The following is a 26,096-nucleotide window of genomic DNA, read 5'->3' as shown; positions in this document are numbered from 1 at the left end:
TGCATGAATATTCCCCGTGTGCCTCTGTGTGTGTGTGTGTGTGTGTGTGTGTGTGTGTGTTGCGTCTCTCTCTCCGTCTCATGTTCAGTGGAGTTTTTGTGGTAAAGTTGCGGCCCAGAGCATCATGAGCCTTTACTGTGTCGCTACCCTTACTATGGAGAAACATAGAAGAAGCAGCATAGAAGAAGAGGTGGAAGAAGAAGAAAAAGAAGAAGTAGTAGCATATTTAAAAAAGCATAAAAGATTAAACTGAATGTATTTATTGTACACGGAAGCCGGAAATCAATCAAATCAATTCATCCACTCAAAGAAACACTGCAACACGTGGGAAAGGGAGAGGAGGAGAGGGAAGAGAGAGGGGGAGGAGGAGGAAAGGGGTGAGCTATCATCAGCCAGCCTGCGAAGTGGCCCAAGCCTCTCTGATTGGTCTCGCTCCACATAGTTCGAATCCCATGAACCCCGTGGCGCTGAGAGGGAGACGCCGCGGGAGACAGTGGATGCTGCGGACGTGTCTCTACCTCGTCCCCAGTCCTTCCTCAGCGTGTGTTAGTGGGTAAGGAACTAGAGTATACTATGTTAATTATACGATTTTTGTGTTATTTTGTGCTTCAGAATCTCACTTCATAGGGTCCTTGAATTTGGTTTAATAATGAGACTGATACGTGTTACTTTGATCATTGTTATGTCGCTTCTGGTTTCGCTGCGTTGTCGTACTGATTGTCGAGCTGTACGTTACGTTGTACCCTAAGTTACTATGCAGTTGACCGTAGAAGCAATAGTGGCAGAAGTATTGGTAGTATTATCAGTAGGAATGGCAGCGACCGAACGAGCTCTTGATAGTTGTGTGGAGGGTTGATTTGTAACGAGAAAACACAAGGAAATAGTATCATAAATATGCGTATTCATTGATGCACTATAAGTTATGCTGTACCCTATAAGATACCATGTAGTTAACAGTAGAAGCAGTAGCAGCAGAAGTAGTATTAGTGGTATAAGTAGTAATGGTAACTGCCGAACGAGCTCTTGATAACTGTTTTGTGAAGGGTCATGGGAAAGATTACAGGTGAAACTAACAATTATTTCCCCATGACTCGTAAAGACAAACAATTATTCTAGGGAGGGGTTGACTTTGTCGAGAAAACACAAGAAACAATGACGGTGTGCCTTCAGATCATTGTAATCTGCGCAGGAAATCGTTAACTATCAATCGGAAGCAGGAAAATATATATACGTGGATCACATTGACAACTTGGTGAAAAAATGAGTAACAATTGAGTGCAGGATGTGTCGGGGAATTGCATTTGTCTACTTTCATTTCAAGTAAAAAAATAAAAGTACATGGCGGGTTCTTTTGTAGCTGGATTTTTCTTCATTTATTTTTTGCACTTATTTAAGTTGCTTCCTTTACCTTAAAGATATATAAAACGGCAATACCAGTTCAGGAAAATACATTATCATCCTACAGGAGGCGGAGGTATTCTCAGACGCTACCGCCTCTCACATCAACGATTTCCGAAGACCGAAAAAGGAGATTCATCGAGGTCTATGGAGTTTTTATCCCCGTTCGTTGTACAGAAGCCATGTCAAACTTTTCAGCGCGGTCATAAAACTACCCATGGAAATGCAGAGAAGTCCTACGAAACCTTTGTCAAATGTGTGCTGTTAGGAGATTCATCGGGTTCTGAGGAGTTTTTTACGTTCATTTTACAGAAGTCTCATTAAACTACCGCCATGGTCCTAACACTACCCATGAACGTACCCAGAAGTCCTGCTAAAGCTTTGTCAAATGTGTGGTGTTAGGAGATTCATCGGGTTCTCAGGAGTTTTCTTACGTTCATTTTACAGAAGCCTCGTTAAACTACCCATGGAAGTAATCAGAAGTCATACGAAAGCTTTGACAAATGTGTGTACGCGCTGACCGCCGAAATCTTTAAGCATATTATCCCCTAAGTTAAGATTCTGTCCCTTCCCCTCCCTTATCTCATCACGTAAGCATCCGTATCTCGTTTGGAAGTGCCCAGAATTCATAAGAAAGTTCTGTCTTATGTGAGTGTGTACTTGGGCGCCGAAAAGTTTGAGAATATGGACTTTAAAATATTTCGTCCCCCTCATTCTCTCCCCCTTCCCGCCGCTCATCACATAAGCATCCATATCTCTCTGCACTAACGGCGTACGAAAGCCTTATCAAATGTGTGTGCTTGGCCGCCGCAATGTTTAAGAATATCGCTCTTTAGATTCCGTCCCTCCCCCATACCTTCCCCTTCCCTCCGCTCATCACGTAAGCATCCATATCTCTGTGCACTCACGTCGTACAAAAGCCTTATCAAATGTGTGTGCTTGGCCGACGAAATGTTTAAGAATACAGCCCTAATACTCCCTCCCCCCCCCCTCCCCCCTTCCCTCAGCTCATCACGTAAGCATCCATATCTCTCCTCACTCACGCCTGCGCGGAGAACAAAGGCTCACGTCCGTCACAAAGCCGCGTGTTAAGGAGACTGAGCCGCTAAGTACGTTCGTCTCGGGCATGGCAGGGAGTTAGGGAGACAGGTAGGGAGGGAGGGCAAGGGCTGGCCGGGGTATTTGCTTCTCGCACCCTTAACCCTTCCACCCACCCACCCTTCTTATGGTTTTCAAGGCTCTCTTCAGACTCATATGTAAATTTCACTAGTATACGGGCACATGGCGTCCATCCATCTAGATTATCGGGGTGATGCACTCGGACACGCGTTCCTCACCTCGGCTCACCCCGCGACCCGCCGACCAAGAGGCGCCTCCTGCCGTCGCTCAGCCTGGCCACGCGTCACGCAGCCTCACACACCTCGCCTCACCTCCCCGGGGCGACCTGTACGTCCAACTGTGTTTGTACGTATTTTTTCCGTCCTGACTTTATTCGCAGAACCTGTTTATGGGTTACCGGGAGGACCTCTGCGTGCCCTCCGCCGCCGCCCCAGCCCGCACGAGGACTCAGAGGGCGCTGGTCACCTGTTTGAAGTGACGGGTGGCAGCTTCCTTTGTTGCGTCTGTCAGCACGAGGCGGTCCTGACGAGGGTAGTGACACGGGGATATATGGAGTGGGAAGAATTAGGAGTCGTCAGCAGTGAAGGGAAGAGAATAAAGCTGAAGATATAAAAGGGAACATGAAAGCAGGTTTGGAGATGCGGAAAGAATAAAAAGGAGAAGATAATAAGTATGGATTAGTTACCACAGGGAAATCATTAGCCTTTATAGAGTGGCAGGAATTATGAAGCGACAGTAGTTAAGAGAAAATGGATACCGCTGAAAGAATAAAGGTGACTCTGAAAGCAGGTACGAAAAAAAAATATAAAAAGTTACGAGAGAAAAAAAATATTGAGTGGCAGGAAATATAAAGCGCCAATCGTTAAGGGAAAATGAATGTCGCTGAAGGGATAAAGGGGAATATGCAAGCAGGTGCGGAGAGAAGCAGAAAGAAAGAATATAAGTATAGATAAGTTACGAGAGAAAAAAAATGTAGGACGTAAAATTCAGGCCGTCAGCGCGCCGCCTCCCCGCCACTTTGACACACACACTCTGAGGGACGACCTGAAAACACGAAGCTTACCTAAGTTTTTTGTTAGCTTCCTTAGCCTGAGCCGCGCATACTAATGTGGTCTCGCGCGCTTGCATGTTTTCTCCTCGGCCCATGCGGATTTCACACCTACGCCTGACTGACTTGGCTGTATGCTGGGGGTGGGAGTGTAAATGGGGTGGATTGGTAGCTGGGGTGCAGGGGTGGGGGGAGAGGTTGGTGAGGTGCTGACTGGCTCTTTGGGTGGGTGGGTGGGTGCTCGCTGGAACGGAAGCTCCACTCAGCCGTATAAAGTTTTGTTACGAGAATAAACTAATGATGTACATGTCAGCTCTAGCCAAGTTCAACTGCCGCGCTCCGCCAGGCCGTATATTATGAGGAGTCGGCGGGTGATACAGACGGGTAGTAGTAGGCAATAACTGAGAAGCATCGTGGGGATCGTACAGAATTGTGTTACGAGAATAAACTAAAGATGTACATGGCGGTGTTAGCCAAGTCCATCTGCAGCGGTGATACAGGCAATATAATTCATAGGGTCTACAGACGTTATTTCTCGTTCTTTCTGCTTTTGTTCGATGCAGTGTCTAGCGTGCTTTTCTTCGTTTTTTTTTCCTTTGAGTTGCCTCTCGCTATAAAAAAACTGGTAACAGACAATGACCGAGAATCGTTGTGGGGCTATGCACACACGAATGAACCCAACGAAAAAAAGGTGTATTTTCCCGAATGCGAGATAATGGATTTTGCACGCACCGCACGCTCGCCACCCCAGTCATTAGCGAGAATGTAGTGCATTACGATTCAATAAAGGGTCGGATTTGGGCACCACTTACCACACCCGACACAGTGTTAACACCCACCACCACAAGTACCCGTAATGGTGGTGGTAGGCTGCGTCCCCCACACCTCTGCGCCCCACGTCCACCCACTACCTCACCTCCTCAGCCACCCTCCTCACACCCTACCCCTTCACCCTTTCTCTTGACACCCAACCTCCTCACACCTCACATTTATCCCCGACCTCCTTACACCACTGCACCCCACACCAAAACACCCACACCCCACACCCCTACACTATTCCATGTTCTCACACGCCCACACCAGTACAGCCTACGTCCCCACACCCCTGCTACACCCCAGAGCCTGTGTATCCCTGGTCGGCGGGGCAGGAGAGGAACACAGGGCAGTTTCATTACCCACGGTGAGTTTCATGCGTGCGGGGGCAGGGGCGGCCGGTGTTGGTGCTGGCTGGCTGGCGTCTTGGCAAGCGGTCGTAAGCACGTATTCCCGCGTCCTGCCGCCGCTCCCCGCACCTCTGAGCGGCTAATAAAGCGAGGAAAAACAGCGTCCCTCTCACTCGTGATTACTGGCTTTGGAAGGTCTTTAAGGAGGCTGCCTGATTGGTTTATTTTGAGCGAACAGCAATTCTCTTTTTTGTATCTTCCAGTCCGCCGAGCAGCCCGCCAGCCACCCAAGCCATGCAGTCAATTACGTGGTGTCGGGTGCTCATCGTTGTCTCGCCCGATTCGAGACATCCACGCTGGTTTATGTCGCTTAATCAGCCTTTCACTTCGTCTCTGCGCATGGCCTGACTCGATGCGGCTCTTTGGGTGTGAAGCGACGCCTGCGGGGAAGAACATTTTCTCGTATTCGAGGTAATTTGATGGTTTTTTGCGGCCCAACTCGTTTCTGCAGCCTGTGAAGTGTTCCCGCGCGACAAGTCCAGGCTGGCGTAGGTGGTGTTCAGTTTCTTAGCCTTGTGTGCTCGGCTTATGGATGCACTTAATAAAATACAGGGCATATTTCCTCGTGATTGCAGGCCCCGTGACTATTAGGCTGCCACGCGGCGTTAGGTCCTGCCCGTGTGAATGACTGCCGCTGTTATTAGTATTATTGAGAAAGTAATTTGGGGTTGAGCGATAATTTTGTACCGACTGTAATTTTCTTCCTTGCTCGGTTTTGAGAGGCGGAGGCGGAGGAGGCGACTAGGAGGATGGAGGAGGAGGAGGACGAGAGAGGGGAAGGGGGGAGGAGGCGTTCTTTGCTCTAGGTTCTTTGCGGTGAATGATTTTGCTTCCTTTTTATTTTCGTTATTAGATTTGACTTCCACGTATTTGTTAACCCTTTAGGAATGTACCTCTCCCACCACCCCACCACCACCACCACCACCAGGGCTTGTATCATGTTTATCCGTCCATGCTAATTTGGGGAGGAGGTTAGAACACGGATGCACCTCGTTTTTTATATACCATCATGACGTGAATGCATAAACTTACACGCCACTTTGTATGTGTAGAGGAGAGAGGGAGAGAGGGAGGCGGCTAGGGGGAGTAAGGAGGGACAAGCAAGAGGCGTGGAGGTAAAGCGAGCACTTGTTATAAGCTTGAAGGAACTGACTGAAAGGACGGTACCCATAAGTGTTTCTGGAGGAGGTGTAAATATGGGTGTGGGAGGGTGGGCGTTCGTGTGTGTACCCGTAGAGAGACTGAGAGTGGGATTAGAGGGTTTTGGGTGGAACTACATAGCTATGTATGGGTGCGTCTGTGTGGGTGAGAGGAATAACGGGTGTCTCGGGTTGCATGGAGGTGAGTGTGGGTGGATGTAGGCGGGTGTAAGTGTGTTTAAAAGCATTTGGGTGGATTCATAAACTCTTGGGTGAATCTAGATAGGTGTGTGTATAAGAGAGAATAGATACGCTTGGGTGACTGTGAGTGTCTAGAAGCATTTTGTGTGGGGGATAGGAGTGGCTTAGATTGTGTGGGTTGGTGTGGATGAGTAGGTGTGACTATATAGAGGAGGAGGAGGAGGCGGAGGAGAGAGGATAGGAAGGCGTAGGAAGACGAAGAGAAAAAAAAGAGATATAGAAGAGGAGGAAGAGAAATAATAGGAAGATCACAATAAAACAAAAAAAATGAGGAGAAAGGATGAGAAAGGCGTAGAAAGGAAGACGACGAGAAATAAAAAAAAGACAGGAGGAGGAGGAGGAGGAGGGTGGATGTAGATAGTGTAGGTAAGTGTGTGTGGATGTGGGTAGGTGTTGGAGTGTGGATTATGTGTGTGTGTGGGTAGTGTGCAGTGTAGTGTGGTGAAGGGTAGGTTGTGTAGTGTTATGAAGTGTAGTATAGTGTAGGGTAGTGGGGTGTGGGGGGGGCACTGTTTGTCTACTTCGGGTACACATGAGGGTGGAGAGTCGGCTGTTCTTTGCTTAACTCATTATACTCTCCATGACACTTCCGCCACTCCGCTCCTTCCTTATATTACTCCTCCTCCTTCACCTTCTCCTCCTCCTCCTCCTCCTCCTCCTACTGTCTTTTTTTTATTTATCGTCGTCTTCCCTCCTACGCCTTTCTCATCCTTTCTCTTCCGTTTTCTTTTTGTTTTATTGTTATCTTCCTATTATGTCTCTTCATCATCTTCTATATCTTATTTTTTTCTCCGTTTTCCTACGCCTTCCTATCCTTTCTCCTCCGCCTCCTCCTCCTCCTTCTACTCTTTGTTTTTCTCCTCCTTCTTCTTCTTCCTCTTGCTTCTCGACCTCCACCTATCCTATCTACTTTTATTCTTTTTTATGTATTTATTCTTTTATTCGTCCTTCTGTTTTCCTGTTCTCTTCATTTTCCACTTCGTTCTTTTTTTCTTCGTTGTCCTCCTCCTCCTCCTCCTCCTCCTCCTCCGCTGACACCTTCTTCTTTATATAATTTCCAGTTTTTCTTCGTCTTTTTCGTCTTTTTCTCTTGTCCTTTTCCTTCACGTGTTCTTCCTCCTTCTCCTCCTTTTCTTCGTCCTCTTCCTCCTCCTCCTCCTTCTCCTCTGCCGCCTCCTCCATCACCTCGTATTCATATTTCATCCCCCCTCCCCCCCTCTCCCCGCCCCCCCTTTGCCTTCCTCTCCTCAGCTCCTCTTCAGTTTTTTTCTTCCTCTTATGTTTTTCCGTTCCTTTTTATCTGATTTAAGACTTGACCAATTAGGAACGTGGAAGGAAAGAGTTTGCCCTTCAAGTCTTCCATTCATATTTATTGTTTTTTTTCTTTTCACTTATTCTCCTCCTCTTCCTCTTCCTCTTCCTCTTCTCTCCTGTCCTGTCCTGTCCTTATCGTATTCCCCCATCCCTCTTTTTTCAGTACAAGTTCTCCTCTTTTCTCTTCTCTTTCCTCCTCTCCTCTTTCCCTCTCTTATCTTGTTTTCCCTTCCCTCTCATATACCTTACAATTTCTCCTTCTCCTCCTCTCATTTCTTTTCATCTCTCTTCTTTCTATCTCCTATGTTATTCCCCTTCACTTCTTTCACTAGTTTTTTCTTTCTCTTTTATTCTCTTCTCTCATCTCTTGTCTTTCTCTCCTGTCTCGTTTTCCTTTCCTTTCTTACATTAATTTCTCATTTTCCCTCTTTTCTTCTCACCTCTCTTTTCCTATCCTATCCTTTCCCCCTTCTTAGTTTCGCCTCTTCCTCCTCCTTCTCTCTTCTCTTTTCTCCTCTCATATCTGTCTTTTCATCTCCTAGTCTTTTCCCGTCCTCTCAGTTTCTCCTCTTCCTCCTCCTTCTCTCTTCTCTTTTCTCCTCTCATATCTTGTCTTTTCATCTCCTATTCTTTTCCCGTCCTCTCAGTTTCTCCTCTTCCTCTCTCTATTCTCCTCTCCTCCCCTCCTCTTCCCTATCCTTTACTCCTCTCCCCAAACTCTACCCTATCTCTTACCTCTCACAGCATCTTCCCTTTTCCCTCTCCTGTATCTCCCTCCATCTCATCTCCCCATCTCTCACTCACACTCTCTTCTGGCTGGGCACATTCTCCCTTATCACTTTCCTCGCTGTGCACACTCTCCCTTATCGTTTATCCTCATCACCATCTCTCTGGGCAACACGGGACGCAGCTTGGCCACGTGTTGGAGTGGAAAGCAGCGAAGGAGAGAGGGAGAGGGAGAGCTGCTTGATGACTTTGGGTACTCCGTCTTACAGTGCGAGTTCTTGGGCTCTGAAATTGTGGAGTTGCTTGGAAGGTTCATGTGTGTGCGTGTATGTTTGTGTTTTCTTTCTCTCTTGTTAGTTATTGGTTGAATGGATATATAAAGTGACGAGTGAAGAACGGAGAACTAAGAATTAAAACAACATAGAGAAAAGAAACTAAGAAACTAAAAAAAGAACTTAGGATATTGAGAGGAAATTTAGTAGAAATTGTAGTGATGGTGAGGGTGTTAGTTGAAGTAGTAGTAGTAGCTGTAGTAGTAGTAGTAGTAGTAGCAGTAGCAGTAATAGTAGTAGTAGTAGTAGAAGTAAAGTGTGTGTTGAGGTGCTACAGGAAAGTGATGTAGTAGATAATTAATTGCATTGTTCCCGGCGCTAAATAAATCTTCGTTTCATGCCTCGTCGCAGTAAGTTATCACGTGACAATTATAGTGTTTTCTGATGGCAGCCTCGCTCGTTTTTATTATCGGTGTTATTTATTATTTATTCATTTATTATTATTATTATTATTATTATTATTATTATTATTATTATTATTATTATTATGACCGCTTCTTTCCTCTTCCTGCCCTCTCTTCCTCCTCCTCATGTTTTTAATCATGCTTCCTATCTCACTTTTCACAACTATATGGTCTCCCTTTCCTTTCATACCTGGTTGCTTCTTTCTCTCTCTCCTTGCTTGTCCTTTCATCCTTTCTCTTGTCATAGTTCTTCCTCCACGTCCATCTTTCTCCTCCTTTTGTTCCTAGTCTTGCTTTCCTTTCTCACTTAACAGCCTTATGGTTTTCCTCTCTCCTCATCCCTGGTCGGTTTTTCCCTCTCCTTGCTTGCCCTCTCATCCTTCCTTTTGTCTTACCACTTCAGGCTTCTCCTAACCTAACCTAAACTAACCTATAATTATTACCACTCCTCCTCCTCCTGTTCCTTCTTTTCGTATTCCATTTGCTCTTAATCTTGCTTTTGTTTATTACTTCACAGCCATATGGTCGCTTCTTCCCTCCTCACTTCCCCTCACATCCTTCCTCTTGTCTTACTTCTTCAACCTTCTCCTCCTCCTCAGCCTCCCTACCTCCTCATCTTCAGCCTCCTTCTCCTCCTCCTCCTCCTCCTCCTCCTCCTCCAGCTAGGCAGTACTGGGCACGTTGGGGGCGCAGGTTTAACAGATTTATAACCAAATATTTCTCTGGTCTCTCGGAGGCTGGCGCGGCGGATGGAGTCTATTCCCGAACGTTTATTATATTTTCATTATTATTTATCCGTTTATGATATTGGTTTATTTGCGCACCACGACCATCTACGCCAGTGGGGCTGCTTGACGTCCGTTTGTTTTGCCCCCCTGAGTGAGTGAGCGTTGTGTGGAGGCGGTGGAGGGAGGGAGAGGGAGGCGTGGAAGGAGGGAGGCCGTGAGGGTGTTGGGGTGTGCCTTTGTGTGTTGGCGAAGCATCGGAAATACCTGTGTTGTGTATCTTGTATCATGGTCTCTCGGTGACGGCTGGAGGAGAAGGAGGAGGAGGAGGAGATGGAGGGAGCTAGACTAGGTTGGTTGGGCTCACTGGCTGACTGGTTGACTGACTGACTGGTTTTAGGGGAGGAGAGTGGATTAATACATATTTTATTTGCTTCTCGCTACTCACCCTTTCCAAAACAGTTGCGATTTTACGGTTCAAAGCAACGTAGCAACAACGGGTGATCTTTAGGGACGGAATGCATATTAATTTATTTTTGGGGTTTGCTTTTGCCAACAGACGCTCCGAAAAGGCCGCATCCTCCCTAGCTGAGGCAACGCGGATAAACAGGCGATCTCGGGGAGGGCGGGGGTCTCCTATATATCTATTTTGCATTGTTTCACCTACACTCGGCTTTTCCTCAGGGGTCGGCGCCAGCACGGACTTACTTGCTGCATTATATTCAACTCAATACTTTTTTGTTAATTAAGGGTCACGTAGGGGTCTCATATTGATAGTGTGTATTATATTTACCTGCTCTCCGTTTTTGTCTAGGGTTCGGTACCGGACAACATAAGTTTATTCTCCGCATCATTTTCACCTCAACACAATATTTCTTTAAGGGTACGTACAGTCCGCCCAGCTCAGCACATAGCCACGCCCTGTGCTTAAACTTTACCCGAGTCAAAACACACCGAGAAGTATAACATTATAATACTTTTTCCGTCTTTGATTAATCGAGCTGAATATTCACTTAATCACCGGCCCATCCCGAACACCTGTTAATTGACAGGTAGCGGGGCGGGAGGCGGCGATGGGCGAGGCGGTGACCTGCTGGAAACTTGCCGTGGCGGAGGTGAAAGGGAGGCAGGGAAGGGCAGGGAAGGGCAGGGCGAGACGGGCGTACAGGTAGGCAGGCTTAACTATGAGCAGGGAAGGTATGATGAACGGTAAAGCTAAGGCAGGCGGGATAGTGAGCTAGTAAACTTGCACACACAACACAATTTGCCGTGGCGGAGGTGAAGGGAAGGTAGGGAGGGGCAGGGCGAGGCGGACATACAGGTAGGCAGGCTTATCTATGAGCTGGGAAAGTATGATGAACGGTAAAGGGCTAAGCCAAGTGGAATAGTAAACTAGCTAGCCTGCATATACAACAAAACCTCGTGAATAGTTTTTTTGAATTAGAAACTTATTTAAAATTGCATAAAGTAACATCAATCAGGTATAGTGAGAGGTAGGGCAGGCTGATTAGTAAATTAATGAGCCCGGAGACCTAACAGAAGATAAATAGTAGCAGAAGTAGTAAAAAAACTCTGGTAAATGGTCTCTTGTATTAGAAAGTTTACTTAAGATTACGTAAACTAACACCAAACAGGTACAGTGAAAAGTAGAGCAGATTAACTGATAATTTAGTAACCCCGTAAATGTAAGAGAAGATAATTAGTTTTGTGATAGATTTATAACATTACGTAACCCAGGGACAGTAGATGCAAGGAGGGAGTAAGGGGGAAGGAAAGTATAAGGAGACACACGAATGATTACCAGGTGGAGGAACTGAGTGTATACATGCGAGGATAGATGGAAGGAGGAGAGAGCAGGGACGGCGGTTGCATGGAGGTGAGGAGGGAAGGGAGGGCGAGGCAATAAAGATTAATAGGTGGAGGAACTGAACGCATTGTGACCGGGGTGCAGACAAACCAAGGCGGGAGTGGCGGCAGACAGTTAACAAATTTCGAGTAGAGATAAACTGGCGATGAAAATGGAAGCGTGCATGAGAGGAAAATTAGTCCCCGCGATGATATCAGGCGAATTAAAACTATATATTTGTCCCTGTCAAGACTACGCCATTTTGAGACCGAGAAGAATAGTGAGACATGTGTTCTTACGATAATAATAAGAATGATAAGAATAAGAATAAAATGATAATGAATATGAACCATGAATATTAAAATGGAGAAGGAAAAGGACAATAAGATGATAATAAAGAAGGAGAAGAAGAAGAAGAAGAAGAAGAAGAAGAAGAAGAAGAAGAAGAAGAAGAAACGGTTATAGGTTACTCTCAGATCTACATGAACGGTCGCGAGCTTGAGCATTAGTGAAGTTTATCCGAAGTTATCCGAAGTGAAGCTTGGATAATTCTTCCTGGACGCAGACAGGAGAGTTCGTTGTGTCCTGTCGCCAGTTTTGGTTCGAACATCCTAGTCTTGTGTAAATAGTTCAATCAGACGTGCGCACACTAATGCTACCCTCTGCTCCATGAATTTTCGTCCTCCCTCTCTATTAAAGGTAAAGGTAAGGTTGGGGGCGTATACTATAGCTCCGCGTGGCCTCGGTCCTCATCTCCTTCTCTGTAGTCAATAGGGAACCAAGTGCAGAGTCGTTTCTCACAATAAAATGCTGTACTCTGATCATTTTTGCTCTTATTTATTTTTCGTACTTGTTTTAGAATTCGAAAGCAAGGCAGTGTCGTACTCACAAAATTCATCTCTCATGCATATCTCATTGAGAGTGAGTTATCAGGTACATTGTCATACCTTTTTATTCATTTATCTGATGCGCATTTGTTTCCGTATGGACCAAAAGGAACTCAAATCAACATCGTACCTCAAAACCTAACACCTTGCAAGTATATTTAAGACAGAAAGAAAATCAAAGCACCATCGCATCTCAAAACCTCATTCACTACAAATATATTTAAGTAAAAGGAAAAACACCTGCAGCGTTACTCCTTTCTAATCGTGTTAATACTAATTTTGGTATCGCCGCCTCCGTCAAGCGTTTACATATTGATTGCATACTCTTTGCCTTCCCGTCCAGACCCATGAATCATTGCATATATCGGATCGTGCTGAGCTGCCAGTGCGTGCGCCATCTGTGTTCCCTTATCAATTATAGTAGTAGTAGTAGTAGTAGTAGTAGTAGTAGTAGTAGTAGAAGTAGTAGCAGGGTTTTTCTTTCCGTGCCGTTCCATTCACATTCCTTCGTGTTTTCAGTGGAAGTTTGAGCAGTGATCAATTTTTCTTTAACTTACCTCTATCTTGCTCCTCATTAACCCCCTCCAGTTTCTCTCTACCCTTCTGGTTCCTCCCCTCTCTGTCTTAACCCCTCTGCCCACCCCCTTCCACCCCTGCCTCCGTTACACTATCCTTCCTTCCCTGTTCCCTGCTAAGTAACTATTCCTTTCCCCTTTCCCTTCCTACTTCCTTAACTTTCCTCTACCATGCTCTGCCCTTCCCTGTCCTTCCCATTCTGCTCCACCCATTCCTCCTTGCTATCAACTATCAACCTCCTCTTCCTTCTCCTCCTTTCCCTGGCTCGTATCTCTTCACACTCCCTCTCTTCTCCTTTTCCTTGCCCTGCCCTTTCTGTTCCTCATTATTCCTCCCTTTCTCCTCCCTTTCTCCTCCACCCATTACGCCTTGCTATCAACTATCAACCTCCTCTTCCCTCTCCTCCTTTCCCTGGCTCGTATCTCTTCACTCTCCCTCTCTTCTTTTTCTCTTGACTCCCTTTTACCTTTCTTTTCCCTTCCTGTTCCTCCGTTACTCTTCCCTTTCTCCTCCCTTTCTCCTTTACCCATTCCGCCTTACTATCAACCTCCTCCTCCTCCTCCTCCTTCCTCTGCCTCGTATCTCTTCACTCTCCCTCTCTTCCCCTTCTCTTAACTCCCTTTTACCCTTCTTTGCCTTTCTTGTTCCCCCCTTTCTTTTCCCTTTCTCCTCCGCCCATTCCGCCTCGCTATCAACTATCAACCTCCTCCTCCTCCTCCTTTCCCTGGCTCGTATCTCTTCACTCCCAATCTACTCATCGCCTCGCCCACCCCACAGCATCCAGCCCCGCCCCGCCCCGCCCCGCCCCGCCCTGCCTCGTTCCGCCTTCCGCCTCAGACCACCCACTCGGGCCCGCTCAATTAGTAGGCAAGAGGTCGAGTCATCCGCCACCGCCGATGTCTGACCACATATATATCGGCCATTAACACCCACTTAGCTATTTGTTGGATGAGGAGCAGTGTATATCTATCCCCCTCCTCTTCCCCCTTCCCCCCCTCCTCCTCCGCCTTGTCCACCTCCTCCTCTCTTTGCTTCCTCTCTCCTCCTCCCTCCCTCCTCCCGAGTTACCACGCCCGTCCCCTTTCATCTCTACCTTCATCACTTTCTGCCGCCGCCTCCTCCTCCTCCTCCTCCTCCTCCTCAATCTCTTCCTCCTCCTGTTTTACCATCTCCCTTAGCTCCACCTTTTCCTCATTACATCCACCTCCCTCCACTTCCTCCTCCTCCTCCTCCTCCTCCTCCTCTTCTTGTCTCCTCTTGTTATTCATTAAGCTCATTCTTCATTAATTCCTCTCCTCTCCTCTCCCTCGCCTCCTCTTCCTCCCAACACTTTAGAATTGATCGCTCGCTCTTCCGTGTCGTTAATCAGCGAGGTGGTTCTCCGTTAGGTCGTTGTTTTAGCCCTGTTCGCTATCTCTTTTTTTTTATTCTTTACAGTTTTCAGGTTTTATAATTTAGCATAATGTTCTGTAGTTGCCTTTCGTTTCTATCCCTTTTTCTCATTATGTAGTTTTATGTATGCGTGTCAATGATTCTAATGCTTCTTATGCACATTTCTTACTTAAATAAAACTTTCAGAGGTAATATTTCTCTCTGGTCTCATACACAGTTCAGGGTTTCCGTTGTGGGCGTGTCCATGGTGATAAACTTTCCAATTTACACTTCATACCTGTAAGTCTTAAGTGGCAAGAGTTTCTCTCTCGTACAAACACCAACTAGTCATCGCCTGAGTATGCAGACCTCCCAGGCAGTCACCCGAGCACATACCCTTCGTACACACACTTTTAGGTCCGTTTTCTCAAACGCTTTCGGATCCCACAACAAACTTTTCCAAAGGCCCGCAAAGAAGATTAGTCGGGGTCTCATGAGTTGTTTACATTCATGGTGCAGAAGCCTTGTCAAACTAATACTAGGCTTATAAATCTACCCATGGAAAGACCTTTACAACTCTACGAAAGTCTTATCAAATGCTGGTGTCTGAGCTCCGGAATGCCTGTGAATATGGGGCTCCATGGAAAAACCCACAGCCTCTACGAAATCCTTCTTAAATGTGGGTGTGTTGGCCCCGGTATGTTTTGAGACTATGGACCTTCGTCATTACCTAAGCCTCATTTCTTCTCCCGGGCAGCAGACTCAGGTCCATAATCTGAAAAGTACCCAGTTCCCATTACGATTATTTACCAAGGCCACAGAGAAGATCAACCTGGTTTTCATGGGTGATATTCCCTGTTCAAGATGCAGAAGTCGTTTAAAACCATCAATAGGATCAGAAAACCGTCCCATGAAAATCCCAGGAACTTCTACGAGAGGCTTTTCAAACAGGCGAACTGAGGCGTCGATACATTTAGAAACACGAGCTTCAGCCTCTCCTCAGGGCAGCGGCGGTAACATATCATCGGCGAGGCTCCTTGAACTGATCATTACCTGTGTTTTCAATCTGACCCTCAACGTTTCAGCTCCGCGCGCCGCTAAAGGCAGGCCCACACTGCGTGATGGGTGACGCGGCACTCTGCTCCGGCGGTTCAGATCAGGCACACTCGGGGCCGCCATCCCTCACCCAGCTGGGCTACCGCGGCTACACGAAGCTCCCGGCGCACAGGGTCATGACACTCCTCGCTCCGCCCTGCCCAGCCCTTCCTGATGTCATGTTCCTTAACCGCACCCTGATACTACCTTCACGCAGAACAGTCTCTCCACTGCCAATATTCTTCCCCTCCTTTTCAACCCATAAACCGTCCTACCATGCCTCACCTCGCACTGCACAGCCTATTCCCGGCGTTGTCATGTTCCTTAACCGCGCCCCAGTCCTACCCTTAAGCAGATCCGTCTCTCCCTTGCCAATATTATTAGTTCTTGTGCTTTCCCCTCCTCCCTTCTCAGCCCATAAGCCGCTCCAATATGCCTCGTCTTGTCCTGCTGCACTGTGCCGTTCAAGCCGTTGCCTAACCTAGCATACCCGTCACCTCTAGGGCTATACAATATACTTAAACATATCTATCGACATCCAAGTATACACATTTTACAAGGCTTTCGTAGGAGTTGTGAGCATTTCCATGGATAGTTACATGACCCTGGTGGTAGTGTGCCAAAGCTTCTTTACCGTGAACGTGAAAAATATTACTCATGAGAACTCGATTAATCTTTTGAAATAGTTGATGTGAGAGGCAGCAGCTAGCGTCGAAGAATACTGTCCACTGTCCTGATTCTCTCACCCCGATACCTGCCACGCTTAACTTGGTACTGACAGCATTCTTACATCTATTAACCGACACCTCTCCTCCCGAAATTGACCTCTCTTTTGGACACTCCTTTGATCTCTATTCAGGAGCAGTGAGTAGCGGGCTTTTTTTATATATTTTTCTTTACGCCCTTGAACTGTCTGTCTCCTTACCTGTAAAAAAAAAAAGTTTGATCAGGCATTTCTCAAGCAGGTGAAATGGCGGATGAAGGCACAGGAGGAGGAGGTGGAAGAGGAGGAGCAGGAGAAAGCCGCTCACAGATGGATGTTCGCGTCATGGCAAAGCAAAACTGATATATCTCCGTGACAAGCTCGTAAAGTACTGTAATTAAAGTTGATGAGATACAACTCTGATCATCACTTCTATTTAGACTATGTTAGTGATTTGTACTTGCCGTTTTAATTATTGCACACATAAAAGATGATAAAAACTACTAAGAAATTAACTTTTATCCGAATTAAGAATCTTCAGTAATTTTACTTATGGCAATACGTAAATTTAATACCTCAGATTGATTTTCCTGGGAAGGTTTGTTTTTCCTGCTTGAGTGAGTACTGACTGGAGGGTGCTTACAAATTGGCGCACTTCCCCCAAAAAAGGACGCAGCGAGTAAATTGAAATCTACGCGTTCAGCCAAAGTGCTGTGTCGACCACGCCCCTCGCCGCAGGAGTCGCCGCCTCACCTTCCACCTGTTACCGCGATCCTCCTCAAGGCGCTGGTTCTATGCCACCCACCGGACCCGTGACCTGAACTGGACTTGTCTCTGCTGGGAACACTGACGTCAAGGCTTTGCTCAGCTTGTCTCTGCCGCAATTCTCAGACTGCTGTTTTCTCAGACGCCTCCACCTCTCACAGCAAATATTTCCAAAGGCCACAAAGGAAATTAGTCGGATTCTCATGAGTATTTTTTCACATTCATGGTGGGAAAGCCTAGTCAAGCTGTCACTATAGGCTCAACAAACGACCCATGGAAGTACTAATACGACCTCTACGAAAGCCTTGCTAAATATGGAAGTGTGAGTCCTGAAATGGTTGAGAAGCCTTGTCAAACCGTCTCTAGGCTCATACTAACACCACCTCTACGAAAGCCTTACTAAGTGTGGGTGTGTAAGCTCCGAAATGTTTGAGAAGCCTTGTCAAACCGTCACTAGGCTCATACTAACACCACCTCTACGAAAGCCTTACTAAGTGTAGGTGTGGAACCTCCGAAATGTTTGAGAAGCCTTGTCAAACCGTCACTAGGCTCATACTAACACCACCTTTACGAAAGCCTTACTAAGTGTGGGTGTGTAAGCTCCGAAATGTATGAGAAGCCTTGTCAAACTGTCACTAGGCTCATACTAACACAACCTTCACGAAAGCCTTACTAAGTGTAGGTGTGGAACCTCCGAAATGTTTGAGAATCCTTGTCAAACTGTCGCTTGGCTCGTACTAATACAACCTCTACGAAAGCCTTACTAAGTGTGGGTGTGTAAGCTCCGAAATGTATGAGAAGCCTTGTCAAATTGTCACTCGGCTCAGAAATCTACCCATGGAAATACCCACAACCTCTACCAAGCCTTACCAAAATCACTGTAGGTGCGTGTGTGAGCTCCAGAATGTTTGAGAATACGCACCTGACTTCCTGCCTATCTTGTCTCTGCTGCAAACACTGGCATCCAAGTGCTGCCAAGCTTGTCTTCGCTGCAAAGGCTCACTCAGGTTTTTTTTCTTCTTCCCACCAGGGCGAGATGGCGCCGCGGCAGGGTCTCTGAAAGGCGTGTGAGCCGCAGCCTGGCGTCGGTAAGTACACTCCTTTGTTCTTTGTATTGTTTTGGTCACGGAGGAAAATGGATTCAGACTCTATATATCTACGAAGCGTCTTTACTTTTTTGCACTAGTAATAATGATGGTAGGGGTGATGATGATGATGGTGATACGCTGCTACTATTACTACTGCTACTAATAATGATGGTAATAGTAAATAATAATAATAACGATAACAATAGCAAGGGAAGAGTTCGTGGAAATACCCCTTCAGTCTTGTCCTCGAAGTCCCCCGTCACCGCCCAACGAACGCCCTGTCCTCAACTAACCTTTCTCCTCCCTACCAACACACCCACACACCCACCCACACACCTACACCCACCCATCCAACACATGCCCTCCCGCTAACCTCACGCCTCCCACTTAACACCCACACCCTCACCCAGCGCCCCCGCCCTCGCTGCCCTTCACCTCCCAATAAGGGGCGTCGGGCGCGGGTCGGCGGGTTGCAGGGCGGCGCATAAGGAGGGATAATGCCCGCCGCGCCGTGCCTTCACGCTTATGTCGGGGCTGAGGGCGAGACATTAGCCGAGCCAGGGCGCTACTGTGGGGCGGGGCGACTGCAGGTGAACAGGGGCTGGGGAGGCCATCAAGGCAAAAAAGAGGGGGAGCGGAGGCGAGCAGAGGGGAGCAGGGAAGAGTAGGAGGGAGCGACGGTAATAAAAAACGGACAGAAGCAAGCAGAGACAAACCGAAAGGAGCAGAGGAGAGCAGAGAAGAGTAGGAACAAGCAGGAACGAATAAGGGTAAACAGGGATTGACAAAAGCAAGCTAGGGTGAACAGAGGCGAGAAGAAGATAGCAGGGATGAGCAGGAATGTGCAAAGGTAAACAGGAACGGAGAAAGGCGAGCAGAGGTGAACACAGATGAGCAGGGACAAGCAGGGGAGGGCAGGAACGAGCAGAAGCGCACTAAAATTAGCAGGGACGGACAAAAACAAGCAGGAGATAAACAGAAATGAGCAAGGGGGGAGCAGGGACGAGAAGGAAGGAGCAAACTGGAACGGACAAAAGTGAGAATTTTTTTTACGGCGCCGGGCAATGTGCGCAAAACGAGATTAAGGTGAAGTTTTTATTGCCTCCTCCAAACAGATTTTCCTCCACCCGAGCAGTTTACTCCCATCGCTTCTGAAGGCTAATGTTCACCCCCCACCCCCCCACCCCACCCCCCGGTAAATTTTCACTCTACGGTTTTAGTCCGGCGACGTTAAGGCAGCGTGACTGATTCGTTGTCGTGTTACAATTAAATGCGCCGGAACATTTAATGCAAGAAAAAAATACGAGAGGAAGAGAAGTGAGGACTCAGGCGACATGATAAATCGTTACTTTTTTTCCCTTCCTTCTTTTCCTCGTTTTTTTTTAAGTTACGTGTTTGGTTAGTTACTGATTCGTTGTCGTGTTACAATTAAATACACTGGAACGTTTAGTGCAATTAATATGACAGGAAGAGGAGAAGTGAGGGCTGAAACGACATACTATATTGTTACTCTTTTTTTCCACCTTCCTTCTCCTTTATCTTGTTTTAGTTAGTGATTCGTTGTCGTGTTACTATTAAATGCACCGGAACGTTAAGTGCAAAAAAATACAGGAGGAAGAGGAAAGGTGAGGACGGAGGCGGCATACTAAATTGTTACTCTTTTTTTCCACCTTCCTTCTCCTTTATTTTGTTTTAGTTAGTGATTCGTCGTCGTGTTACTATTAAATGCACCGGAACGTTAAGTGCAAAAAAATACAGGAGGAAGAGGAAAGGTGAGGACGGAGGCGGCATACTAAATTGTTACTTTTTTCCCATTCTCCTTCTTTTCCTTGTTCGTTTAGTGACGCGTTTGCTTAGTCACTGATTCGTTGTCGGAACATTCGGTGCAAAAACTTATGGGAGGAACGGAGCTAAAAAAAAAATATAAATAAATAAAAAAATAAAAAAACGAGAGTAAGAGGAAAAGTGTAGGTTGAGGCGACATACTAAATTGTTGCTTTTTTTTCCTCTTCCTCCTTTTTCCTTGTTTGTTTAGGATCTGTTCAGGCAGTTTAACGTTCAGTGTCAGATTTCTTTATTAGTCATTATTTCTTATCTTCATAGTTATTTTGTGTGTGTGTTCATGTTCTATATAAAATGTTCTTTCTTGTTTTTCTCTCTATCTATCTATTTATGTCTATCTATCTAACGTTTAGTATCAATATGGTATCTACTCAAGCTTATTTTATCGTTTAATATCAATTCGTTACTACTTATTTCCTTCCTTCATGTTTGTTTGTTTCTTATAAGTTCGTGTTCCGTATAGAATGTTAGTTTTTCAAGTCTCTCTCTCAATAAAACATTCATATTCATCTAACGTTCAGTATCAGTTTTGTTTTAGTTGTATATCTCTTCCTTTTACGTTCATGAGCCTTCTCCTCCTCCTCCGCTGTCTCTTCATCTATCTAACTCTCGCTCTCCGCGCACCGGCGTCTCATAAGCCGTCCATTATACTCGCGATTTACCATTTTCCGCGATGGGTAGCTCGTCCACAAGTCAAAACAACTCAATGTCTTCCCTGCTCTTACCCTGCTTCTTCTCCCTCTCCTACTCCTTGCCTCGGTTGCCTCCGTTCATTAAGGGTCATATTCTTGAACATATCGGCGCCCAAGCACACATATTTGAGGGGGGTTTATGACACTTTTGATAGTTTGACCTTTCTTCTGTACGATGAACCTAAAAAAACACCCATTAGAACCCGGCTGATCTCCATTGCGGCTTCTGGAAATAGCTGATGTGAGAGGTGGAAGCGTCTCAGAACACCAACCTTAGCCTCGCACGACGTCGGGGTGTGTTAGACCTCGTAAAAGGCAGACCGGGGTGGGCGTCTATATAATATTCTCTTATTTATCGTTCTGTTAGTAAGTTGGCGGGGTGTTGGCGTGCGTGGAGGCGAGGGAATGGCTACGGGGTGTACACTCTGAAGGACTAAACAAATAACCTGCCAGTTACACGATGAAATGGCTTTGTTTTATGCAGGGTCCTCCATTACTATGTGCATCACTTAGCGTTCGGTCCGCCTGGCCTGACCCGCCCCGTCCGAGGAATCCCCAACCTGTCCGAGAAAAAGCGAGCCATATTTATGCGTCCCTAGCAGAGGCGAGGCTTCGTTCCCCGTCCCAGGTTAAGGCGGGGACTCGCTCACCTGCCCTCGGCCCAAAGCACGTAAGGAAGTGTCGTGTTGTCGGGACAGAATGATCAATGTTCTGCCCGCCTCGACATCTGATCTCTGACTGGACACTAGCTCGACCTTCCTCACTATTATACCTGTGTGCCTTGTTCTGTGCGCTCTATACATGCATTCGCTGTAGCTATCGCAGTTCATTTCTTCCTCCGACTACCTGATAATACTGTCTTAGGTGTGGTTATGTTCTTTCTCACTGTGTAGACCTTTGTGCCTTGTCCTGTACGCTCTATACATGCATTCGTTTTGGGTATCGTAGTGATTTCCTTGCTCAGACTACCTGATGATAACGTCTTAGGTGTGATAATGTTCCTTGTTATTAGCGTAAGTTACATTGTTAGATGTGAGTGTTACGTTGTTTTGTTTATGTTTACTCCTTATCTCTTGTTTTTTTGTTTTTTTTGTTTAGTCTCTCTCTCTCTCTCTCTCTCTCTCTCTCTCTCTCTCTCTCTCTCTCTCTCTCTCTCTCTCTCTCTCTCTCTCTCTCTCTCTCTCTCTCTCTCTCTCTCTCTCTCTCTCTCTCTCTCTCTCTCTCTCTCTCTCAATTACCCTTGTCGTTCATAACCAAAGGTGCTAAAATTATGGGTGTGTGCCGGGCCGCGAGAGAAGAGGAGAAGGAGGAGGAGGAGGAGAAGGAGGAGGAGGAGAGTACCGACCCACAGATGACCAGATGAAGAAATTGCATGACTGGTTCAGATAAATTCCTCTCCTCTGGCGGGCGGGGCGGGCGCTGGCAACGCTGCTGAGTGATCACCGTATACGCAACCCTTCTCTTCCCCCTCCTTCAAGCAATAGTACCAACGCCGCCGCTTCTCGACCCCCCTCCCTCCCGCTCTCCCGCCTTCGCCGTCGACGTTATCTGTAATACACTCACACCTTTGTACTTCGCTGCGGGTTAAGGTTAATATATAGAGAGAGGGAAGAATGAAAAAAAGAGCGAGCGTCATTTCTTCTCCTCTTCTTCCTTTGTCCTCGTCCATTCGTTCGTGGTGTTAATGTTTTTGGCTCCGTCCGTCCGTGAGGCTGAAGCGTGATTTGTCGCTCCTCTTCACCGTATCTTTTACTATTAGGAGATGAAAATTGATTGTGTTAAAGTATGTGTATGTTTTCTTTTCTCTTATGGTTTGGTTGTAATTGGTAGAAGAGAAGAAAACATATGAAGAAAAAGTAAGGAAAGAATAATGTGATGGTTTGAGAGAAGGAAGAGGAGGAGGAGGAGGAGGAGGAGGAGGAAGACGGGAAAGAGATAAGAGAAGGCGGCCGTGACAATGGAATAAGGAGGAGGTTGTGGAGGAGGCAAGATAAGTGGAGGAGGAAGAGCGACACGGTAAAATAATGGGAAAGAGGAGGAAAAAGAAGAAAATGACGAGACGAATGAGGTGGGAAGAGAACAAGAAGACAAGAAAGGGCGAGGACAAAGGAGAGAAGGAGAGTGAGAAGGTAAAAGAGAGAAAAAAGAAGAGGAGGAGAAGAATGAAGAGGGAGAAAAAAAAATTAGGGAGGAAAGAGGAGAAAGAGGAGGGGAAGTAAAAAATATAGGAGGGGAAGGAGGAAACGAGGAAGCACAAGATGAACAAAAAAGAAAAAGGAAAAGAAAAAGTAGCAAAAAACAAGAAAAGAATGAAAAAGAAAACAAAAGATAGAAAAAGAACCCGAAGAAAAAGAAAACAAAAGATAGAAAAAGAAAAAAAAGAAGGAAAGCGTATAAAAAAAGAAAGCAAAAGACGAAGAAAAAAGAACAAGAAAGAAGAAGAAGAAGAGAAAGCATCACCACCACCATCACCACCACCACCACCACCACTACGACCACCACCACCATCACCACCACTAGCAGCAAGTCAGTGGGAACGCGCATCACTTACCAATTCGTCCGCCGGTTTTCAATTTATTGTTTAATCACCGGCGGGGCTCGGCGAGCAGGTTTTGTGAAAGCCCGTAATAGTTTCTCGGGCCACGGAGATTCAATGATAAAAATTTCGCGTGTTAAAAGCTCATTGAAGTCGGTGAAGGGAGGAGGAGGAGGAGGAGGAGAGATAAGTGGAGGAGAAAGAGGGACACAGCAAAATAAAGAGAAAGAGAAGAGGAAGAAAAAGAGGAGAATGTATAGGAGAATAGGAGAAGGAGGCGGAGGAGGAGGAGGAGGAGGAGGAGGAGGAGGAGGAGGAGGAAAGATAAGTAGAGGAGAAAGAGCGACACGTGAAAATAGAGGAAGAGAAGAGGAGGAAAAAGAGAAGAATACGGATGAGAATGGATGACAAGAAAGAAAGGGAGAAGGCAGAAGAGGAGAAAGAGGAAGAAGAGGAAGAAGTAGGAGGATGGAAAGGGCTCTGGGGGTCAGGGGGAGGTTTGTGTGAGTGCGTGTGCGTGTGCGGAGGTGACAGCGGGCATAGAAGGGACATCATTTGAGGAGCAGGGTTCGTTTCTTCTTATTTTTTCGTTCTCTGTTTCCTCCCTCTCTCTCTCTCGTGTGTGTGTGTGTGTGTGTGTGTCCCCGGGTCCCGCCGCCGCCCTAACAACCCGGGTCGAGATGGAGTGTTAATAGGAAGTCATTTTTGTTTGCATGAATCAGTTGACGACGATCTTTTAATTTATGCGAAGTGGATTAGCCCCAAACGAACCGCCCGCCTCAGCATCGGACCCCAAGCGTGTTTTTGTTAATTCCATGCAATCCGGAGCCGCAAGAGCCTATCATTTTGGCATAATTATTTGGGTTATTTATGCCTTTAAGCCTGTCTGGGAATCGGTAATTTTGTCGCTTACTTCTTTTTGCGGGGAGATGCACGAAAACTCGCTTGTGCCGGCGTTTATCGCACTGGTCCAGCCGCCGCCGCCGCCACCGCTACCACTCCGCCGCCGCCCATGATGGAGGGGGTGGGAGTGAACGTCGTATTATCTTAATTGTAACCACTGTACCTGCTGCTATTGTTACAGCTGAAGCTACTACTGTTGCTGCTACTACTGTTCTACTACTACTGCTGATTATACTACTGTTTCTACTGCTACTACTGTTACTGCGTCTTCTACTACTACTACTACTACTACTAGTACTACTACTACTACTACAACCAATATTACTACTACGTCTCCCTATGTTCTTATGTTCTTATGTACTACTACTACTACTACTACTACTACTGATACTACTACTGATACTACTACTGATACTACTACTACTACTACTACTACTACTACTACTACTGATACTGATACTGATACTACTACTGATACTACTACTACTACTACTACTACTACTACTGATACTGCTACTACTACTACTACTACTACTACTACTACTACTACTACTACTACTACTGCTACTACTGCTACTACTGCTATCCACACGTAGCAATGAAAACAGCAACAACGGATCGTAGATAACCATTTTCTTACCTACATAAATAATATTGCGATGCTGCTGAGACAAAGAAAAAAGAGAGAACACACGGAGATGAATCAGTAAAAAAACGTGTATGTGTATGTGTGTGTTGGCACCCGCATATGCATCAGGTGTTTGTGTCTTTCATGAGGGGCGGACGGACACAACTATATATACGATGTTACATTATTTCTTTTCTATCTCTCCCTCTGTCCCTCTCTCTTATTCTTTTCCTCTTCCCCCCGCGGCCAATAGACAATAGATCGCGGGTTATCTCACCGGTGACACCCGAGTGGAGCCTGGCATTCCGGGGCGTCAGGGGAGGGAAGACGGAGCGACAATGGAGGGTCGGGGCGCACGGCGAGAGGGTCAAATACCACTAGAATCAGAGATGCTAATGCGTTTATTGTCTCGGCTCCTTCGGTATACAGGGACGATCACACCTTATTGTAATCCCGATGCTCACTTGTTACCGGCGGCAGGTGTCAGGCGGGCCGGAGGGACGGGCCGTGTTCGACGTCGACTCGGAATAATTGTGGATCCCGGAGAGGTCATTTTCGGGGCGGGGGAGGAAGGGGCGAGGTGGGTGAAGGGAGGGAAGGAGGGAGCGCTGCGAGTAAGGTCATTAGGCTGTGGGAGGCTAAGGTGAAGAAGAGGAAGAAGAGGGAATGAAAATGAAAATGAAGGAAAGGAGGAAAGAAGGGATGAATAAAGAAACAAAGATACGAAAGAGGAATAGACGGATAGAAGAAGAGGGAGGAAAAGAGGAATAGTGAGAGAGGGAGAGAGAAAAAGAAGTGTTGCCAAGGGAAGGTGTAGACAGACAGGAAGCCGACCCGTGAGATTTATCGCTCAAATTATGAAGCTCACCGCCGCTATTGGTTTTCATCTATATTACTTAACCTTCCTCGGAGCTGCCAACCTGCCCTCTTAAGTAGCGTAATTATCTAGCGGTTTGTTAAGGAGTTTCGACACCAGTTAATTGAGGCTAATAATGAAGTAGTAAGGACCTGAAATATTTGAGCATAATGGCTAATTCTCCGCCTCGTTTATTAGTAAGGAGGGAAATGTTTATTGATAAGAGTCAAGTTCATTTTGTTGATATTTTGTTGGTCTTCGGTTATTGAGTTGGGGTCTGGTTCGAAGGAGAAGGAGTGAGGGGAGGTGGAAGAAGGAGGTGGTGGAGGTGAAGGTAGAGGTGAAGATAGAGGTGGAGGTGGAGGAGGAAGGAGGAGGAGGAGGAGAGTTGAGGTGAAGTGGAAAGAGTATGAGAAGGAGTAAAATGAGAGAGAAAAGGAAGAAGAGTAGAAAAGAAAGAGGAAGAGATAGAAAAAGAGAAAAATCGAAGGAGTAGATAGAGAGTTGAGGTGAGGTAAAAAGAGCATAAGAAAGAGTTAAGTAAGAGCAAGAGAGAGGGAAGAGGAGTAGAAAAAGAAGAGGAGGAGATGGAATATGAAGGAGAAAAAGAGAAGAAGAG

The 26,096-nt window shown here is 46.4% G+C and overlaps 1 long non-coding RNA gene across 1 annotated transcript in view; it reads left to right on the top strand.

Annotated features, from left to right (window-relative positions):
- The first annotated feature begins 452 nt into the window (after positions 1-452).
- Positions 453-26,096, top strand: part of LOC127004242 (uncharacterized) — a 49,191-nt gene continuing 23,547 nt past the window's right edge. Inside the window, exons 1-2 of the long non-coding RNA XR_007757707.1 lie at positions 453-553; positions 17,963-18,020. This is a non-coding gene — a long non-coding RNA (uncharacterized LOC127004242). The remainder of the gene's footprint in view (positions 554-17,962; positions 18,021-26,096) is intronic.

This window comes from Eriocheir sinensis, chromosome 27 (genome assembly GCF_024679095.1).
Source record: "Eriocheir sinensis breed Jianghai 21 chromosome 27, ASM2467909v1, whole genome shotgun sequence".
Taxonomy (NCBI): domain Eukaryota; kingdom Metazoa; phylum Arthropoda; class Malacostraca; order Decapoda; family Varunidae; genus Eriocheir; species Eriocheir sinensis.
The sequence above is the reverse complement of the archived record's forward strand: the minus strand, read 5'-3'. Positions and strand labels throughout refer to the sequence as shown.